The following is a 20,895-nucleotide window of genomic DNA, read 5'->3' on the forward strand; positions in this document are numbered from 1 at the left end:
TAAGTATTTGTTTGAATCACTATCCAATAGTGATGATACCAGGTGTTCGCGAAACGGTGATCATATCCTGCCCACCGGTGGCACCCGTCAAAACACTTGCAAAGGCAAGTCAAGTGTTCACCTGAAAGAACACTGGAACATATGGGACAAGTCAAAATAGGGAATTGCATCGGACATCATTTTTGTCACCGGTGCGTCACATTTGGAAATGTGCTCCACATGTCTACCATAAAATGTTTTGAAAGCTTTACTGAGGCCTTGAATGTTGTAACATTGATACTGTAAGATCATCTGTTTCACCGAACTGGCATTCTGCAAAACACTTCCTGCGGGTCAAGGTCGATGTTGTGTAACCAGCATCAGTTTTCTTCCGAACTGCGAGCCACACACACGCCTTACACAATGTGGATATCAAACGTAATACTCATCAGTCTTGTGTTGTGTGATGTCAGAGACGTACACGCTGATACCAACTTGACCGCTTTCACTGAACAACTAAATCTGTTTGAAGGAGAGATGCTAGCATGGAGAGGTACGGCTGTTAATATTGAGGCTAAAATGATTAACAAGTTTAACATGTTGGAGTTATCACTGAGAGATGAACAGAATAACACGTTCATTTTTTGCCTCCATAATGCATCTAGTGAAACAAGCAATTGCTGACATCCTGAGAGAAGACGATATTGGGTATATATTCAGGGGACATGTTCGAGATGTAGTTACCAGCCTGAAAGCCAATGTACACAACACGAAGTCAAAACTTCAGGCAGTAACACGACACTTTGAGCAAGTTGAATAGGAACGAGACACTTACAAAGAGAGTGTTGGAAAATTTCATGGCGTGCTGACCGACTACACCCATAGTTTACAGCTGCAGCTGAATGAGACGGTCGCTGAATTGCGTGATGCAAAGATGATGAACACTGCTCTTAAGGAGGTTTTAATGACATTGAATTCAAGTTATGTGAGGGCCGCTGAACAGAGCGTCTCTGCTGAACAATCATACAGGGAGGGCTTGCGGGAAATGCAGCAAAAGGTAATTATTACATATATTCAGAGTTTAAACATTCATCTAATTCAGACCATTCACGATCTGCATTCACGATTCAAAAAGCAAATAAGTCCCGAGGACATGATGATGCTGAATACAAGGTGTGTGATGAGAGAAGATATTAGAAGAGTATGTTTGATAAGCAAGGCACCTTCTATAACGTGTCTTATGAATATTCATGAGCCTCGTGTTATGCTAATAGAAAGAGGACGCAACCACTGAATAGTAAATTATGTATGAATGTGTGTTAGAACCTTGATGAAGGTAAAACAACACATAGTGTTACGACTCCCATATTGTAGCAATAACTTAAGTCAGAAATCTAGAAGCAACTAATTCAGTGTGAAACCTGCAAATAACAAACAAATGTTATACAATTAACAATTGTATTATAAAATTAACTATGTTAACAAATCAGTACAAGGTACTGCAAAGTTATGGCAATGACAGTACACAATAGAGTGGCAGTACAAAAGGGGATGCGAGTACAATTATAATGGCAGTATAAAATACATTATAGCTAAAATGGATAGAATTATCATTAAACCGCCCGCATTTTATCAGAAATCGGCGGGCCACTGTAACTTGATAATGCCCTTATATTGCTTGACAACGGGCCATTATCACGCGCGTTGTTAGGTGACGTCATATGGTAGGGATAGTGACGTCACCTTAACAGTTTACGCCATCTGATTTGTTCCATGACGTTTCCTTATCTGTAAACGTGGGTCAGTGACATTCGTGTTGATTGCAGTAAATGTTTCAAAACCGATATTGTTGTTTCCTTATTTGATAACAAATTCCATCCATTTTAGCTATAATAACGGTAAAGCTATTTTTCAGGGCATTATCATTTGCAGAAGCCCGAGGACTTCCATTAACGGCCCGACGAAGGAGAAATAGCGTTACCCTTATGGTAGCAGTGGTAGTAGCAAAAAACGTCAGTGAAGAAATTTCACCTAGCAGCAACAATGGTCAAGCTTTAGAAATTTGCCTAGAATGGATATCCAGAATGGAAAACATGATCTTCACACAACCGCTTCTGTGAGATGAGAGTGGCATGTTCTTGGAACCTTATATAGTTTAATAGTGAGATGAGGTGAAATAGGGTTAAGGTCGCGTCCGTAGAGTATTGTAAGCGACGTGCATGCACGCGTTTGTATGTGTATGTCTGTGTGCGTGTGTGTGTGTGTCTGTGTGTCTGTATCTGTGTCTGTGTGTCTGTGTCTGTGTGTGGCTGCTTGTACAAGTCCAGACTAATGCTGATTGTATAGTGGTAGTCCACTGAAATACCATGCCGCAGTTTACCATGAACACCCCACTCAGACACAGTATGCTCCGAGCCGTCATGTCCTTGTTTTAGCCTATCAATGCCGAACGCCAGGCAGGGTAACAACAAGTACATATTTTAAAGTCTTTTGGTATGACGCGGCCGGGGATCTGACCTCGGACCTTCCACTCTTCGGGCGGACGTCCACTTGAAATTATTTTGCCTCAGTCCTTGAGTAAAGAGCCTTGACATTTTACAGATTCTGGAGCCTTTGCAGATGGTGATGATTTTTCAAGAGATTATGGTCATGTTATGTTATGTTATGTTATGGTGGGGGGAAAACCTGCCAAATAATGTATACTCTGCAACACAAACACTTCAAGAGTGATTAATATGTAATATAAATAATCAACTGAAATTCTAAAATCAACATGTCTTCCCAAAGCATTGTTCTCTCGAGGTGAAAGTTTAGCTCTTGGGAGGGCTCAGAGGCTTTGTGTGAAGGTGGTCAAGGATCTTTCAATAACAACAAGAACTGACATATGCGTAACGCCCTTTTAGGGTGGTTGCCAGCTGAATCCTACATGACAAAGCAAAAAGCCTTATTCTTTGGTAGACTCTCTTCTCCTAGGTATACAAGTCACACACTTCTAATGGCACGTCTGTTTGCTGTAAAATAACTGCTGTGTTGATGCACCAAGAGGCTTCATCTTCGAAAATAAGGTTGTTTACAGTCTTGCCGTGTGAGGTCGGGCGTTGTCTTGTTGGAAACTGACGTTCGCTTGTTGCATAATGGGAAGGACGTGTGGCCGAAAAATCTCATCCGTGTAACGTTGTTACGTTAAATTCCCCAGACCTTGCACCAAGTCTGTTCTACCATTGTAGGAGATGGCTGCCAACATCACACTACCTCCAACAAATCTATCCACTTCCTGGATGCAGTTTCGTGCATAAAGTTCCCAATGACACCTGAAAACACGACGTCAAACATATGCATTGCGAAGCATAAAATATTGCTCGTCACTGAACCAAACTTGTCTCCATCGCAGTTGTGGCCATACTCTATGACATTGACACCATTGGCGTCACAGCCGACTCTGCAGGTCCGTCAAAATGACACCTCGAACTGGTCGTCTAGCGCGAATATCTTCAGTGCGTAAACGGTTCCTCACTGTCTGGTCCTACGCAATCCTGGTATTGACGCAGTAGTAGACGTGGCCGTTGTGGTTCTTTCACGTGAGTGATGAAGCCGTATGAAACTGTCGTGTGCTTTAGTAGTGATGCGTGGTCGACCGGTCGAGCGAAACGGGCAGTCTTGTAATGGTGCTTTGTGTTAAGTGGAAAAACAATGCTACAGCTGAATTTGATTCTCCTGTTCGCACTCGGCCGATGGCGTTGTTGCGTTGTTCTTCGGTCAGTCGTGACATGTTTTCGCAACTCACTTGCTGTAAGATTGTGCACAATAATTACGGAATCGTAGTAGGGCCACGGTGAAATTCTATTTTGTCTAAGTATCTCCTACGTAGGACTTATTATCTTCTACGTAGGACTTAGTATCTCCTACGTAGGACTAGGATCTAATCAGGTTGTATTAACGGGTTAGTCTGCTTTTCGTTCAGTCATTGTTAACATATTCGGCTGTAGTCGTTCTTTTTCACTACTGTAAGGCCACAGGTCTACAGTTAGATTTCCATGAGGGTGTTCTTTATACATTGACATTGAGTTTTGGGGAACACGCACCTGGCAATTTTGTGCACCTGTTGTACAGATTGGAGAATTGAATAGGGTCAGGGCAATAACTCTTTACCTCTCGTAAACAGATTTTGCAATAGTTGAAAATGAATTACTTTTCTGTGTAAACAGTTGATATATATTGTATTTATTATGTTTAGCTCCGGATATCAGGTCATCAAAAACAACCTTGCTGTTCCGGGTACCGAAAAATGTCCATCGTGTAGAGTGGAAGAATGCCTTTCACAAATATCCCACAAAGAATAATTTTACTAATAGTTCCATAAAGACGTTGCCACTCAGTTAACACCATCAGGTGTTGTTAGGACCTGGTTTGATGTGTGTGTGTATATAAATATATATATATTGCGTGCGTGCGTTCGTGTATGGATGTGAGGTGATGGGGTAGGAAGAGAAGGAGAGGCGTGATGAGTAAGTAGGTGAGGTGAGAGGAGGTGAGGTGAAACGTGGTTTAACGTCGCGTCCAAGATTATTGCACTTATATAGCGATGTGTATGCACGTGTGTGTGGGTGCTGGTACTGGACCGGATTAATGCCGATTTTTATAGGGCTAGCTCACTGAGATACCATGCCGCAGTTTACCATGAAAGCCCTGTTAGAGTCACATCCCAATCTTTGCCGCCTATGGTTAGTTGTTAGAGTCACATCCCAATCTTTGCCGCCTATGGTAAACTGTTAGAGTCGCATCTAACATTCGTCATAAGCATTCTTTGTACTTGTTTTCTCACGTTTGTGTGTTTGTCGATAAGTTGATCCACCAGACTAAACGAAACTTTCATTATTACAGATACAGGAACTTGAGGAACGTGATGCGCTGCATGTTAAAGCCATCCGAGCCTTGAACAGAACCAAACAGAACAGAACAGGTAGGATTTCAAAATCTATTGAAAAGATTGAACACTGTCTAGAGTTAGATGAATAAATGAATATTTGTTTTTATCTGTATTCACAATCTGTCATATATACTCCAGCAATTATTCTAAGGACATTATCGTTATAAAAAAATAACCAGACATAATGAATAAAGAATCAAGAAATAGTTTTAAAATATGAATAAGACATCATATATGTGTATTTCACTTGCAATGTGTTTTTTGCAAATAACTAGGCAGTGGTCACGGTTTGTAACTGCGTTGATCTTGAAACCAAGTCATTTTGTATCTGCAGAAACCTGTTACAATGTATGCAAATCACAGATTGAGACAACTTGAACATATGGGCCACCTCTCGCTGAGTTCTACCAGCTTGAAGCATGCCATTAGGTGTTCATCACGTTGTGAACGACCCATTCCCAATATAATTGCACATACTGCATTCAAGCAAGAGTAGAGAGCTTACGTGTCACTGTGAATAATGAACATTAAAAGTACTAATGGCTCAGAGCCAGAGATTTGACAACCTTTCACTAAAGTGCCAAACTCAGGGGCACAGTAGAATTGCATTGTCCGCGTGCAGTGTTTCGGCTGAGTTAGGTGGGTATCTCTGGCAGTAACTTATCACAGCTGAACTTTCTTCTGAAGGCCGATTATAACATGTATGTATTAAGTTCTCCTATCTTATTTGGAGAATATACACAGAGGGAATACTACACTTTGAATACAACTATGACTATTGAATACAACTTATGGACTGATATAATGCTCCTTGTATGTGAACATGTGGAAACAAACGTCTTCAGTAACCTTATATAACAATGATTTGAAACTGTCTGCACATACAATATATCCCGTGTTATATATCCATTTGTAAATACTGTAATATCCATCATCAGTCCATCTTCATCCTCAGGAGGACATAAAGATGATCTCTCTATCTATAATGCCTGCTGTAACTGCTCAAACAATAACTAAACACTGCATTGTAATAACGAATGCATTTGAGTATGTGGACAGATCTTTTAGATCTTGACATTAGAATTTCGGTGTTTTTGCCAATCCGAGCAGAAATTCATTTAATTTGTTCGTAAAGAAACAGATCCACAAGGTAGGGAAGCACAACTTGATACTGTGAGGATGCCTACGCCTTGCCAAAACTCCCGCTGACGTTAACTGTGTGGAAGTCCTGCATTCCACATATTATTTTCTCAATAAACTTCAGATGTTTTTTTCAACTCGAACAAATTTGCCGGAACCTCTGAAGAAAGAGATGTAACTATATATATGGTCATCACGTTTAGTGACAAATGCCCCATGCATCAAGGAATAAAGTTTTCGTTTAATTTTGTATTGTGAGATAGTGGTTTACAAAGTTGAAAAATTAAAGGTTTTGACAGAATTGAACGAAGCTTTGAATCCCTACAAGATAGGAAAGGGCGTGTCTTCAGGGTTCAGAGTCAAGCCAACAATTGATAGTACGGATGCGTGATTTTGGCAGATAATTTCCTCAGCTAACACACTGGCCTGATGTGTTGACCTTTTGATATGGCGCTTATACCAAATTCTATGATCAAAAAATTAATGAAGTGGTTTTTACATCTTAAAATTAAGTCATATGAGGTTTTGTCGGTGAGACAAACGATATGCTTTTCATGTAGGACTTTGGATGGCAGCTGACAAAGGACAGAATTTCAATTTTGTTGCCTTTTTTTAGTTTGTGCATTCTAACACTGGCAAAATCACGCCCTGATGTAACCCTAAATACTATTTACAAGTATATTAAGTTATTAAATAAATATATATATGCAAACGTCTGCTTTAATGCTGCAATGTACGTGTATTCTTTGACACAGAAAAACCTTTAACATAACTGAATTTGATAAACTGAGGGGCAAACGAAAGTATAGAGTTTGTTTTTCATGAAATTGAAAATTGTTATTAATTTTGATTATGTCTATTTAACCATCAATCATTTCTGCAACAGCTTGTCATTGTAATTGCGTGCAGCCATTACCGCATGACCCTTACCGTGTTTGAATGTTGTAAATATATGCTGAACATCGAAATTGATTAATTATTGATTTATAGATAATATGCCTTTGATTCCTATCTGCAGTTGTTTATTTTACGGTTTTGTTTTAATTTTTAAAAGTTTTAAATCAAATTATATTTGTAAAATGCAACGCTGTAACAGTATTCTTCGAGTGCTGACAAAGCTTCAGTACGGTTCATTCTTCAGATATAACACCGCTGGTGACATATTGAGATATTTTCAATTGAAAATATAACATATGATAAAATCAACTGAGAGGTATAGTGTCCTGTGCTTCTCAGTTTCAATATGTTATACATTATCATCAAATATTGCAAACAATTCATTTCAAACATGTTGAAATATCTGCACATCAAGTGGTTTGGGCAATACGATTATCAGGAAACATACGTTATGCAAGAAAACAAATCAGAATGAATGTATCATCCCAGTCATATCCCACGGTACATTGTACACAAATATAATGGAGTATACGAAGCGGTGGTTGATATTGAATGCAATGTACCAAGCGGTCATGGTATCAATCGTTGGTAAAGCAAAACCTATTTTGTTTCAGATGCGAGAGGTAAACAACCTGCATATCAGATTGCATTTTCAACTGGTCTGACGCATATAACAGAGACACGGGGGTTTTCATTTGTCCGCAGAATGGGATCTACAGCTTCCAAGTCCATGCTCTATCTCAGCAAGGTAAACTAGCATGGCTGGAACTAACTCATAACAACCACCTTATGGTGAGTGTTTGGGGCCGTTCCGGTGGTAGTGAATATGACGCTGCTGGGAACTCTGCTATCCTCCAACTGGCCAAGGGGGACCAGGTGTGGGTAAGATCAGGAAGAAGCGCACATTTGTTCGGAAGACCTACAGAGGTTTATGTGACATTTTCAGGCTACCTCATTGCGCCATCGTTCTCGGATCAGCAGTGAATGTTGTGCGATACGAATGCAGGACATATGGGTGCAATGAAATAGCATTACACCATCCCTTGCATTTACTTGTTGTTTATGTAAATGATCGGTTAAAAGATGGTACTTGTTGTTACCCTTCCTGGATAATTTATGCTAATAGCACAACAAAGCCAGGGCTAAAAGTAATATTTATATTCATGTAATAATTTAGTTAATCTGTTAGCGATGTACAACGAAGTTATGTAACTCTCTTGTACTTTCATAGGTCTGAGCACAATGCATTTGTAACACAGCTTCAGCAAATATGTCTACATTACGAGCAATGCCTACAATGTACATATATCCATGTATTACACCATTCAGTAACGTGAATGGACATATTGTTAATGGGCCCGTTACAAGTACAAGTGGATGCTAGCTGATATAGTTTGTATGCTTCGGTAGTTTCGATATATTTTAGATATGGTCTTCTGGTCCAGGGCTCTCAAAATAAGCGCCAAAAATGAATGATATATGCTTAGAAGTTACAGCCAACGCATGTTGTTATTTATACTGAAATCTGCGTACATTAGATAACGACATTGGGTTCAACGAGGTTTATACGTAATTAAGATATATGTCATGGCAGTGTCATTTTACAAGGCGTATCCATAATTAGGATAAACTTAAGTGTCGCATAAGATTATGTAAGTTTTGTTCATAGGTATCTTCAGACTTACTGTAATGTTGTAATATGTTGTCTTATCACGTGGTTCATGATACAGTTATATATCATGAAACTTACACTCAGTATACATAAGTATTGTTTAATACCTCAATCTATTGTGATAACTGTTTCTTTTATGGAAGCTATAAATGTACTATATGACTTTGTTCTTTATATGTAAACCTAAGTGAGATTTCCTATTTAAATGGTAATTAATGACTGTCAAGATATCCCCAATAAAGGAGCTGGCCATAGACACTTTGTTTGGTTTCTCTGAAGGTGGTACCCGATCCCCAGCTGATTCTCCGAGGCTACTTATAGATATTATGACGTGTTGAATAGTACATAGTACTGTGAATATTTACATAATTCTACTCTCGTTACCGTTAGAATGAGGGTTGGGGATAGCAGGACCGGTTCTCGTGTGAGGAAGCGATCTAGGTCTTCGTTTTGACCAGCCCTCGCTTTAAAGCTGAATACTAGTATTGAAACCACGACTGTTTATCAGTGGGATACGTATTGAGCCGTGGTTTCAAAACCGCACTGAAAACAACATTCATTTTCCGTCACAGATGACACCAAGAAATACACATCGACATAAATGCAATATTCTTATCTTAACACATATGGACCCTTAAACTTTTTTCATGTTTAAGATTACAATTCTGCCTTGTTTGCATATATCAGAAAAAATAACAAATATTTACGTAGCACGATTAAAAACATTTTACAGGAAGAAACGACGGTATTTGGCTGACACAATGCCGAGATGCGACGTTACATTTTGATTCACTCACATACACATGAAGAAATACATTACGTCTATCAACACAATGCAAAACCCACAATCAAAAATTACTCGTATGCTGAATTCAGCATGTGTGTATGTTTCCGATTTCTCAGAAACAATCAGCCAGGTATAGTTCACAAAACAAAGCATTTTGTAGTTATGTTGTGCCTTGTTTCTAAGGGACCGATCTTGTGATATTCAGAAGGGGTTGGGGTGGGGATTTTATCGAAAAATATAAATAGGCTTCAGACTGTTGAAAAAAAAGAAAGTACCTGCTACCAAAGATTACATTGTCGCAAGGTGTATGTTTTTAATCAGACTCAACGTTTTAAATGAAAAAGAATATCTGGTAATTATGCCTGGGTAATTATATTTTTGTGTAAAAATATATTGGTTCAATGAAGACTGGGATTGGTTATGAATTTGCAGCTGCATGACCCTTATCATGTTTGAAATGTTTTGTGCCAAAAAATCCAAATTTGTTGATTCTCAAAGATAAAATGTCTAAGACACTTATCAGCAGTTGTTTATTATACTATTTTGTTCAATATTTAAATGTTTTAACTCAAATTATATATTAAAAAATACAAACATGTAGAAGTATTCTTCGAGTGCTGAATAAGCGTTAAGGTACTTTCGGAAATGCTAGAAAAATGCCTTTTGCCTGTTTAAAAAGGATATGATTTTTCACAGACTGTTGTTATTGAAACATCGAGTAACTTTCGATGCATCAACCAAGTCAGCGAGCCTGACCACCCGATCCCGTTAGTCGCATTTTACGACAAGCATAGTCGCCTTTTACGGTAAGCATGGGTTGCTTAAGACCTATTCTACCCCAGATCTTCACGGGTCCAGAGGTGTGTTGATTCGTAGTGTCAAAGCACATCAAGTGGTTTGGGGGATATTATTGTGAATGTATCATCCCCGTCATATCACGGTACATTGTACACAATTATAATCGAGTCGTCAATGTCATGGTATGATTCGGCAGTAAAGTGAAACATAGTTTGTTTCCCGTGGCCAAGTCCTTCGGAAAAACAACGTCTTCCTTAACGTTGGCAACGCACATAACAGAGACACAGGGGTTTTCATTTGTCCGCAGAATCGGATCTACAGCTTCCAAGTACATGCTCTATCTCAGCAAGGTGAACAAGCATGGCTGGAACTTACTCAAAACAACCACCTTATGGTGAGTGTTTGGGGCCGTTCCGGTGGTAGTGAATATGGCGCTGCTGGGAACTCTGCTACCCTCCAACTGGCCAAGGGGGACCAGGTGTGGGTACGAGCTGGAGGAAGTGCACGTTTGTACGGAAGATCTGACTAGGTTCATTTGACATTTTCAGGCCATCGCTTATCGCGCCATCGTTCTCAGTTCAATAGTGAACGTTCTCAGATACGATTGCAGTTACGTGGTGTAACACCATCCTTCGGATCTACTTGCTGTTTATGCAAATGATCGACTATTTAAAAGCTGCTCTCAAAATGCTTTCATTTATATTTGGAGAACGTTTGTCAGTAGGCCTTGATCAGTTCACTCTTGTGATCATAAACAGAGGTTATAATGCTGGAGTATTAGAAACATCCTGATTTGTTCATGAGTCCCGTTTATGGTAAATCATTTTAGTGTCCATGATCAGTCATGGGAAAAAACAGCCAGATTTCCTTGGGTTTTTCTCTTTACAAACATCCAACGGGCTACAAATAAGCATTTTTTGTAAGATCTGACACATCTCGTATCCAGATGCTCGCTTTATTCAACTTTACTAATTAAACAAACAATGTACCACTTAATAAAACAACCTCCTGTTCTCAGATGATCTACAAACGTCATTAAGGTACTCACTCATAAAATACCTAGGCAATGTTTTCATACATAGTGAGTTATTCCATTATTCACTCCACCACGTCAGACACTGTTATTCCACTGGAGAGTTGTGACATTCAACAATGCTCATACTGTGCTATGAACATCTATAAGATAGCTACGCGGTAAATCGCAAGAACATTGAAGAGCGAGACGCGTTATATTTCACGATAAAACATTGTTTTATCATGACTACATTAATGGAGATTAGAGCTTACATCTACGTCGGAAATTGGACAACGCTATTTTTAGAGGATAGTGAGTTGTTCACCTCAGATGTAATGAGTGAGTGAGTATGGTTTTACGCCGCTTTTAGCAATATTCCAGCAATATCACGGCGGGGGACACCAGAAATGGGCTTCACACATTGTACCCATGTCGGGAATCGAACCCGGGTCTTCGGCGTGACGAGCTCATCAGATGCAACTGGGCAACGCAGATAATCGCAACCGCTGAACGATCGCATCCAAATGTCGGCGAGATATGGCATTGTATACAATGGATGAAAGGTACAGATGATGGCAATCAATTGTTTTGATGTTTGTTAGAATATTAAAAAAATACCAACTCATAAAATGGACTTTCCGAAATTGACGAGATCGGATGGTTTTCATTGTTTAAATACTGGTAAATATGTTTACGGATAAATATCCTTAAAGAGGCTGTGAATAATGACATCTCATTTAAGAAATAAACGACTCGTGCTCGTTGTTTATCCGACAATAAAACTCTGAAGAGAGAATTAACCACCCGTGCGCCCATCGTGGTTAATTCTTCCTGCAGTGTTTTATTGTACGATAAACAACTCCCCATCGTCTTAAACATAGTTACTAAGGCCCCCTGCCAACACCTGAATATTAAACTTATCATAACATTAGACTACTTGTTAAAAAGTCAAAAGTATTATGTCAGGAAAGCTCTGGACTCTGAGCGGTAATTGAGGATCATTCCATTCAAAATATTTTATATTAATTTTGCCATAATTATTCTAATTTTCGCAATATATATTTCAAAATACGTTCACCAAACATACGACTTTTAAAAATCAGGATCATAAAGCAGATGAGGCTTCGTTGTCAGGTTATCTCGTGCACCGCACGTGTGTATTGTGTAGTACAGTGTGACAGCAATACATTGTATCTGTGCTGATATTATGGGTTTGTCATATACACGTGGACTATAGGTGTGATTTACACATGTGCAGTGTGAAACGTGACTAAGGCTATCTCCTGTTATATAAACACGTGAAGCCAAAGCGTGCTATGTTTTTGTATTGATATGTACCATCTGCTCCATCAGTTAAAGTCGGCTGACAAACGATTTATTATATTTATTTTCAAAGGCTATGATGTCATCATAATATTGGATTCAAAGATTGCTCCTGTTCTTTTATATGGCTCAAATATTTGTGGATGTGCCCACAGAAAAAGCATTGAAAAGGTTCAAAGTAATTTCTTTAAAAGTGTTCTTTCCGTTGGTAAAAGAACATCAACAAATGCAATTCTAGGAGAGCCGTGAAGAACATCATTATGTGAACACTGTTACAGTCGTTGTATTAAGTACTGATGTCGACGACTTAGATTACATGAAACAAGATATCCGTATGCCTGTTACCCTATGTTAAAAGCATTTGACGAAATTGGTCAAACTAACTGGGTTTCTTATATAAGACAATTATTGTTTCAAACTGTGTTTTCATATGTGTGGGGGGCACGGGTGGCCCAGTCGTATAAGGCGCCGCGATTCGCTGTGCAGAGTTGAGTCCCTTGGGTACGCCAGAAACAAATGAATGTGGGTTCGAATCCCGGTTCGCCCCGATTATGTTAGTCCGCACCATACCCGTGCTCGTGGGTTTTACAGAAGTGGTAAACATTTGTGACCTGCATCACTTCGGGCTTTCCTCCCACATTAAGCTGACACGCCGTGATATAAGTGGAATACTGTTAAAAGCGGCGTTAAACCCAACTCACTCACTCACTCACTCATACGTCAGAATATTGTTGCCCAGGGGCTGCATGTTTCTCAATCTATCATCAGCAGATTGTGGTTCGCCCAAACCAACAAACACATAACGACGATGATCGACGCCGCTCTGGACGCCCAAGGGCAACAACTCCAGCCCAGGACAGATTAGTCAGAACGATGGCATTAAGTAATCGGTTGCAAACTGCCACTCAGTTAAGGGACCGGTTACAACAGGCATTTGGTGTAAAAGAACATACCAGACGGTGCGAAATCGTCTGCACAGATGGCATTTGCATGCACGACGTCCACGGGTCACCCACAACTTGAATCAGAGGCGCCATTGTAGTAGGGAACGTCAGCACTGGGATAATCGACGTTGGGTTAATGTCATGTTTTCTGACGGTTCGAGGTTTACTCTCGACTTCCACGACGGAAGGTATCGCGTGTGGAGTTCTAATGAGCGTTTTATAGTCGTTGACATCGTACAGCATGATTGTTTCGGTGATGGGTACATAATGGTGTGGGTTGGTGTAACCATGACTGGCCGATCTGTACTCCATATTGTCTATGGCAGAGTCATAGGTCAATACTATCGGGACAAGACCATTGCACCACTCGTGGTGCCATTTGCAGAATGTGTTGGGCAACGTTTCAAACTGCTCATCGTGCAAGGAATGTGATCCAATTCATCCAACAGTAAAACATCCATTTCATGCCATGGCCAACACTCATTCCTGACTGTTCCCCCATTGAACACGTTTTCAACGTCATTGGCAGGCGTGTACGTCGACGTCAAAATCCACCCACCAAACTCAATGAACTCGTTGTTTCTTTCACTGATGAGCGGAACAACATGAGTCAAGCTGACTGGTCGACGTATCAGAAGTATGCCTCGATTTATTCGTGCACGTCTGTCCAACAGATGTGGTTTTATCCCATATTAGTCAAACTGAACGGCCTACCGCGCCACCATCTCATGAGAACCAACCATTGGAACCCGTTAGATTCCATCGCCTACCGTTGTAAAGCAAGGCAGTCTTGCTTGACAACGGTATAAGGATATATACCGGAACGTCGCTTTTAACAGTATTAAAGAAGTTGTTATCCATAAAATTGTGTCTACCTTGTCATCCGTCAACTTCTAAGTAATGCCTATCAAACAACTGAGACTTATCTATGTTTAAAATATTAGCTTATCTGTGTATAAACTGACCAAGCATCGAACGTACTTATTCCTACTTTTCCAGTTATCGTGGAATGTGAATGTGTCTCGGAAGATGAACTGTGAAGCCCTACATGTCAGATAATAATGAAGAAATTAACCAGGATGATCCCCATCTTGGACACATGGATCACACGTGATTGCAAAACATAGATTTGTTAGTTTTTTCAGTTTATTTTCTCCAAAACACAATATCCTGGTGAAGTCTTGAATAAGCACTTCAAAGATGAATCGACATGTTATAGACTCTGTAAATCCTTGTCATTTGTTACGTGTTACATTACACTACACACGTGGCTGAGTGTTTTATGATACCTGGACTGACTGCTGGTATACCTTACAGTGATTTGGGCCTAACCTTTGATCACTCTTGAGTGTATTAGGCTCAAATCACTTTAGAGTGTTTTGTGCCTATGCTCAGATCCGCCGTGTAAATGTGACGGTCCGTATCACTACATATTTATTTGTCCACTCTTGACAAACTTTAAAAGCAGATAGTTTTACATCAGAAGTATCTCAATTCGGAATAATCTATTTGATAGTGTTTCACAGACAAATGCTCATGAACTATGGACTTAGCAGAGATTTCTTATGATAACGAAAGGTAAGGATTTTGTCGCTTTTATTTATGAAATTGTATAACAACTTCTTCTTTTATTTCAACGCGGTAATGAATGTGTTATATATGGCACCTTTTCTAGCGCGTGTGTATATGTTTGGTTCCTAAATGTCGATGAAGTGCATGTTTTCTTCAAACAAACACAGGCATATTTTGATAAATGAAACAACTTCGTGTGCATAAATGGAATCCCAAATGTCTACTTCGTGTGCAGAAACCGTTCAAGATGGCAATAATTTCTGTAAATGCATTTAATATGTACATACATTTTTCACATGGAATACTGACAAGGTCCCAGCTAGCAAACAAGAATTCTAATAGCTTAGGGTTTCGGCATAACATTGTATATTTATCTGAGGCAAAGAGTTAGCCGTTTTGTGGAACAACTGGTGTCATCACTGATTTTTGCTGATCCATTCATATAATTGTAACCGCTATTGCTTACCTATACCACATGGTATGTTTCGTCGGAAAATCGAAACTGTATAATTCTACAACAATGGTTGTTTACGACACGAGTTTTGGTTGATTACAACATCTGGCGATACATAAAACCAAATAACCTGTACGCCTGCAATGTCTGGGTTTTAATGGACACGGATATTTGATATTGACCGGGTTACACATATCAGCAAGAGGTAAGTTAGTGTGGTTTTATATATATTCTATTCAGGAAACAGTAGTCAAAATGTGTGACCTTAGCAGACAAAAGTTTTTGTTTACCGTTATACTTGCCCATGTCGCCGTCGTACACCTGTAAAATAGATAAATGTTGTGTACAGTACCGTGTGGAGTTATAACAATATTGAAATAAGGAACGTGTTCATTAGCCGAGACATTTTAAAACAATATACAGTAAACGTGTTGAAGATCTTCTTTAGTTGACGACAAAATATAGTGTTTACATGTGCACTTACCTTTAACGTATATATTTCATATTTATTTACCTTTAAATACCCATATCGAAAATCAGTCACCAGACAGTACAAGACATACGAATCACTTTATAAGGAACTGTAAGTATTTGGATTGTTTTATTTGAAGCACGGATACCTTCGACAGGCGACGTATGTAACTGTAAGACTGTTGAAAATGAGTGAAATGGGGATCGATAGAAGATTGCAACTACAGGCGGTACCAGATAATGGGGAACCACGCATATGTGTTTTGATTTTACATGTACAGCCTTCAAAAAACGAAGCAGAGAGGTAGTATGTAGTGCAATGAACCTGACTACACAAAAAATCAAGAATATAAATTGAATATATGTTATTGGAAAATGTTGGTTGCCTCATATTCGACAATATATACTGTTTGCACCTTAATTGTATTTCGTCTGTACAAAAAAGGCCCTTGGCCTACAAGTACTGAATAAAGTGAAGATTTGAAAGTGAGGATATTGTCAATACGCAGCCATTGTCGATTTGCAATGTCTTAAACGGCATTGTTTTCACAATTATTCAAAAATGTCATGAAAGAAAACAGTAAAGCAAAATGCACGTGCAAATTATGGCATTCGTAACTCGTGGTAGTGGCTATAAAAAGGCAAGCATGAGCCAATAATTTGTCATTCAATTTACAACTTTTTCAACTCAGGGCGGCCGATCGAAACATCGCCATAGGATGTATCCAAAGTCGCAGACTTCTGGTGCACGCCACTTCACTATCTTGAGAATAAAAGTTTCAAATGAAAATTTATTTTTTTTAAATTAGTATGTCCACCTCATTACATCCCTTCCTTTCATTTAGTACTATGACACTGGTACTGGCCATATATCCCGAAGCTGCTAATGTCTTCGTTACAAGCCCCGGTGGATGTAAACATCAATTTGACTGTTAGCATCTGCTTACAGAAACAGTTTGTTGCCTGGATATTTCGTCTAAATTATGTTTGAAAGCTGAAAACTGTTGTCTTCATTCTGACATAGATACATAGATACGGAATTCGCTGTGTGTCATTTGTGATTCTTCTCCTAACAGTACCACGCTCGTGCTCGTGGTTTCCATCATTAGTATACTGTTAAAAGCGACATAAACAAACAATTCATTCATTGCGCGATTGGGATGGTAATGAAATGAATATTTTACGTGCGAATTATCTATTTCAGTAACTGAGACTGGCACTAATAGAAGCGGTCGTAAAAGGGTTATTGAGGACCCGCTACCTGGAAATGCTACTGAATGAATGTTACGTTGATGTTTATCTCCATTTAGAGCTACCGGGACGGCATGCTTTGAAATTTGAAATTGAAAAATTAAACATCTTCAGAAAGTCCATGGAAACAATTAAACTCCAGTACATTTGAATTTTGAATTTCAAAAGACAGATTTTTTTCTGGCATGTGCATGCAAACGTCAGAGTCTGCTAAATAGGATCTGGTGCAAGTGAGTTAGCCTTCAGTATACCTGTTCTCTCCAGTGTAACTATGTTTTCGTACAAGACACCTGAGAGATATCCTCAGCCATGGGTTTCGTATGAAAAACAACAACAGCATATGTCGCAGCTCCCACGTTCATACGGTCGGCCATCACTCGAAGACGGTTCGTACTCCAATGATTTGTTGGTTGGTTTGTTGTTTAACGCCGCACCCAGCAATATTCCAGCTATATGACGGCGGTCTGTAAATAATCGAGTCTGGACCAGACAATCCAGTGATTAATATCATGAGCATCGATCCACGCAATTGGGATCGATGACATGCATCAACCAAGTCAGCGAGCCTGACCACCCGATCCCGTAAGTCGCCTTTTACGGCAAGCATAGGTTGCTGAAGACCTATTCTATCCCGGAATCTTCACGGGTCCGTACTCAAATGAAATCACACAAAGTGAAAGTTAATTATTAATAATACGACCATCCTCAGCGGCTCCCACTACTGTACCATCTGACTGGACCTTGACCAGCAGCACCCGAACGTTTCCCACCTGATACACATGCAACATGCATTATCTGGAATACACAACTGGAGACTTTGAAAACGGTTTTACCCGCAGCGATGTCATATGAGATTGCTGCGTTAAAACACGCAATTACTCACGCAACTGGAACGCATGTTGTAAGTACTTTTACGTAAGTCCACGGATACTGACAAAGCCGAAATCATTACGTTACCACAAGCTCGGATGTGGTGTTAACAGACCATGAAAAATTGTTAGGGGAAATCTGGGATTCGAACTAACGATCATAGCTGCCTGTCACCACTAAGGCCCGCAACTCTGTACGTATGAATTCGGCTCCTCAGCTGACATAACTAGGATTTCACGTGAACATCGTTAGACAGGCTTGCCTCGTCAGTCTAGCAATTTTACATCGTGTACATGTATGCAAGAAATATCGGTGGAAAGTATTTATTTGTTCATAAACGTCTGGCCCGGGTTGTGGTACCGTCAAATCATATGTCGGGTACTTTCATTTATAATATGGGCAAAAAACCCGAATTGAATAGTTGTCCTGATTACATAAAGATTCAATGATAAATCTAGTCTACATTATGTGAGACAAAACAAATGCTGAATCTCTCCAATAATTGTATTTGGAAAATTATTCACTTATTCTTATATCTCTTTCACTTAAGAATAAAGGATATATGTATTCTCGGGACAAACTAGTCCAAGACATATCTTCTCTAAGTAGATAGAACTTGGTACATTGGTGTGTAAGCCATTTGTGTATATTGCATGCAGTGTGATTTGACTGGAAATATTAAAAAAAAGATGGCTAGATGAATGGGGTTTAACGTTGCATTCATAATTACTGCACTTCTACAGCGTCGTGCATGCACGTGTGTGTGTGTGTGTGTGTGTGTGTGTGTGTGTGTGTGTGTGTGTGTGTGTGTGTGTGTGTGTGTGTGTGTGTGTGTGTGTGTGTGTGTGTGTGTGTGTGTGTGTGTGTGTGTGTGTGTGTGCATGTTTGTACTGGTGGGGCCTAATGCCGATTTTATACCTAGCCCACTGACACACCATGCCGCATTTTTACATGGATACGCCACGCACACAGTATGCTAGTTTACCTCTCCTTGATGTATCCCATTAAAGCCGAGCAACAGGCAGGGTAACAACAAGTACCATCGTTCAACGTCCTTTGATGTGACGCGGTCAAGGTACCGAACCAACGACCTTCTGCTTTTCCGGCAGACACTCTTTCCACTAGACCACGTAGGCGGTCCTTATTCATAACAAGTGAGGACAATCTGGCTGTACCAACATAACGTCATTGGCACACATGGACCAGCAGATGTTAAACACATGCGGGGAATTGCAAGGTGTAATTATACGCCATTTAGCCTTGGCCTTTCACTAAAGTACCTTCGCCCATCTTAAAGTCAAGGCCACACTAATACGGTTACTTTAGTTATTTAAATCTGATTTATTGAAAAGAATCATTGACAGTAAACAGATCATTGGACAGCTATTGATTGTGTATGAAAAGCGAAAATGATTCTGATGAAGCTACAGATATATATTAAAAGGTATGTTTAATTCCTGTAATATTTCATTTAATTTACAAAGTTAAATTATTACAGCTCATTGTCAACCACATTACCATTTATTTGAATAAATAAGGAAATGTATGATACTGTATAGCATTATCCAACTAGATTTTGATCGTTTATTCATCTTCATCGCAGTCGTTTGTTCCCCGGGGGCGTTCCCCGAAGAAGACCTGGCGAGGGGTATAAACAGAAAGTGATCGATCTGCAGGTGAAGATGTCAGTCTTCTCATTAACTCGAGCCATACTGGCCAGTCGGTGTGAGTACAATCACTAGGGTGAATGAGGAAGAACAAAAACCCGAAATGGTACATGCTTGCACCTACTCCAATAGTGGTTGCACGGAGATACTGAGTGTACATACCACAAAGGTGTGTGTGATTCAGTTGTATGTGTGTGCGTTGTGTGTGTGTTGTTTAACGCCGCGCTCAGCAGTACTCTTGCTATATATCGGCATCCTGTAAATCGATGTAATTTGATATTAAAATTGAAGGAATACATATGGTCGTCCCCGCATAAAAAGTTGACAAAAATAACAATTAATTCATTAAAACGTTAACGTAACAACATGCACAACTATTTTACGACAAAGTAAGAGCTTATGCAGCACTATCGGCGATGTACATTGTATGGAAGTGCCCTCTAGCTAGTCGGTTCTTCAGGCTGTCGATCTGTGGAAAACAATACATCCAAACCAAAGAAGAACACAATGTGCTTTAAGTGTTTGTGGAAAGAAAAGGATCAGACAGCATCACATATGAATGCTTTTGGCATCATGGATGAAGAAAAATGACGACCTTAAGGCTGCAATATCAGCAGATGTATTTCAATGGTGACAAGACGGTACACCAACACTGATGATCCGTAATAAACAATATTCATATCTCCAAACGGTAAACTGTTACCGTGTTGGCATTGTTTCGAGTTGATTTTCAAATAGAATGAACACATAGTTATCAATGAAATATTTGTTATTGAGCCCCCACTTTCTCTTTCGAGGTTGAAACGCGAAGGTTAACCCGGATATCTGTTCGCACAGTACTAAATGGCCAAATCAGTAAATCAATGAATAGGCAGTAAATTATATTCAAACACACACCTTTTGGTTTACACTCAAAATATGCAATGCAGTGGATCAAATATGTGACAACAGCAATAGGCGATATTTGTAATGATAGCGCCATGTCTTAAATGACGACCGCGCTCAGGACTCTCTCCGTTCTTGACTTCAAGAATAGTGAAGCTGACAGGAAGCGGTTGTTGGTAGATAGCTATCCCATCTTCACATGGCAAGTAGATAACACAAGTCGTGTCATAAAAGACTGCGAAA

At 39.6% G+C, this 20,895-nt stretch overlaps 1 protein-coding gene across 1 annotated transcript in view; it reads left to right on the forward strand.

The window, feature by feature from the left end:
• The first annotated feature begins 376 nt into the window (after positions 1–376).
• Positions 377–20,895, forward strand: part of LOC124132164 (chitinase-3-like protein 2) — a 44,119-nt gene continuing 23,600 nt past the window's right edge. Inside the window, exons 1-3 of the mRNA XM_048381787.1 lie at positions 377–1,036; positions 4,861–4,939; positions 7,558–7,691. The gene's annotated coding sequence lies outside the window, so the exon portion shown is untranslated. The remainder of the gene's footprint in view (positions 1,037–4,860; positions 4,940–7,557; positions 7,692–20,895) is intronic.

The sequence above is a fragment of the Haliotis rufescens genome, unplaced genomic scaffold (assembly GCF_023055435.1).
Source record: "Haliotis rufescens isolate VD_foot unplaced genomic scaffold, xgHalRufe1.0.p SCAF_4, whole genome shotgun sequence".
In the NCBI taxonomy this organism is placed as follows: Eukaryota; Metazoa; Mollusca; class Gastropoda; order Lepetellida; family Haliotidae; genus Haliotis; species Haliotis rufescens.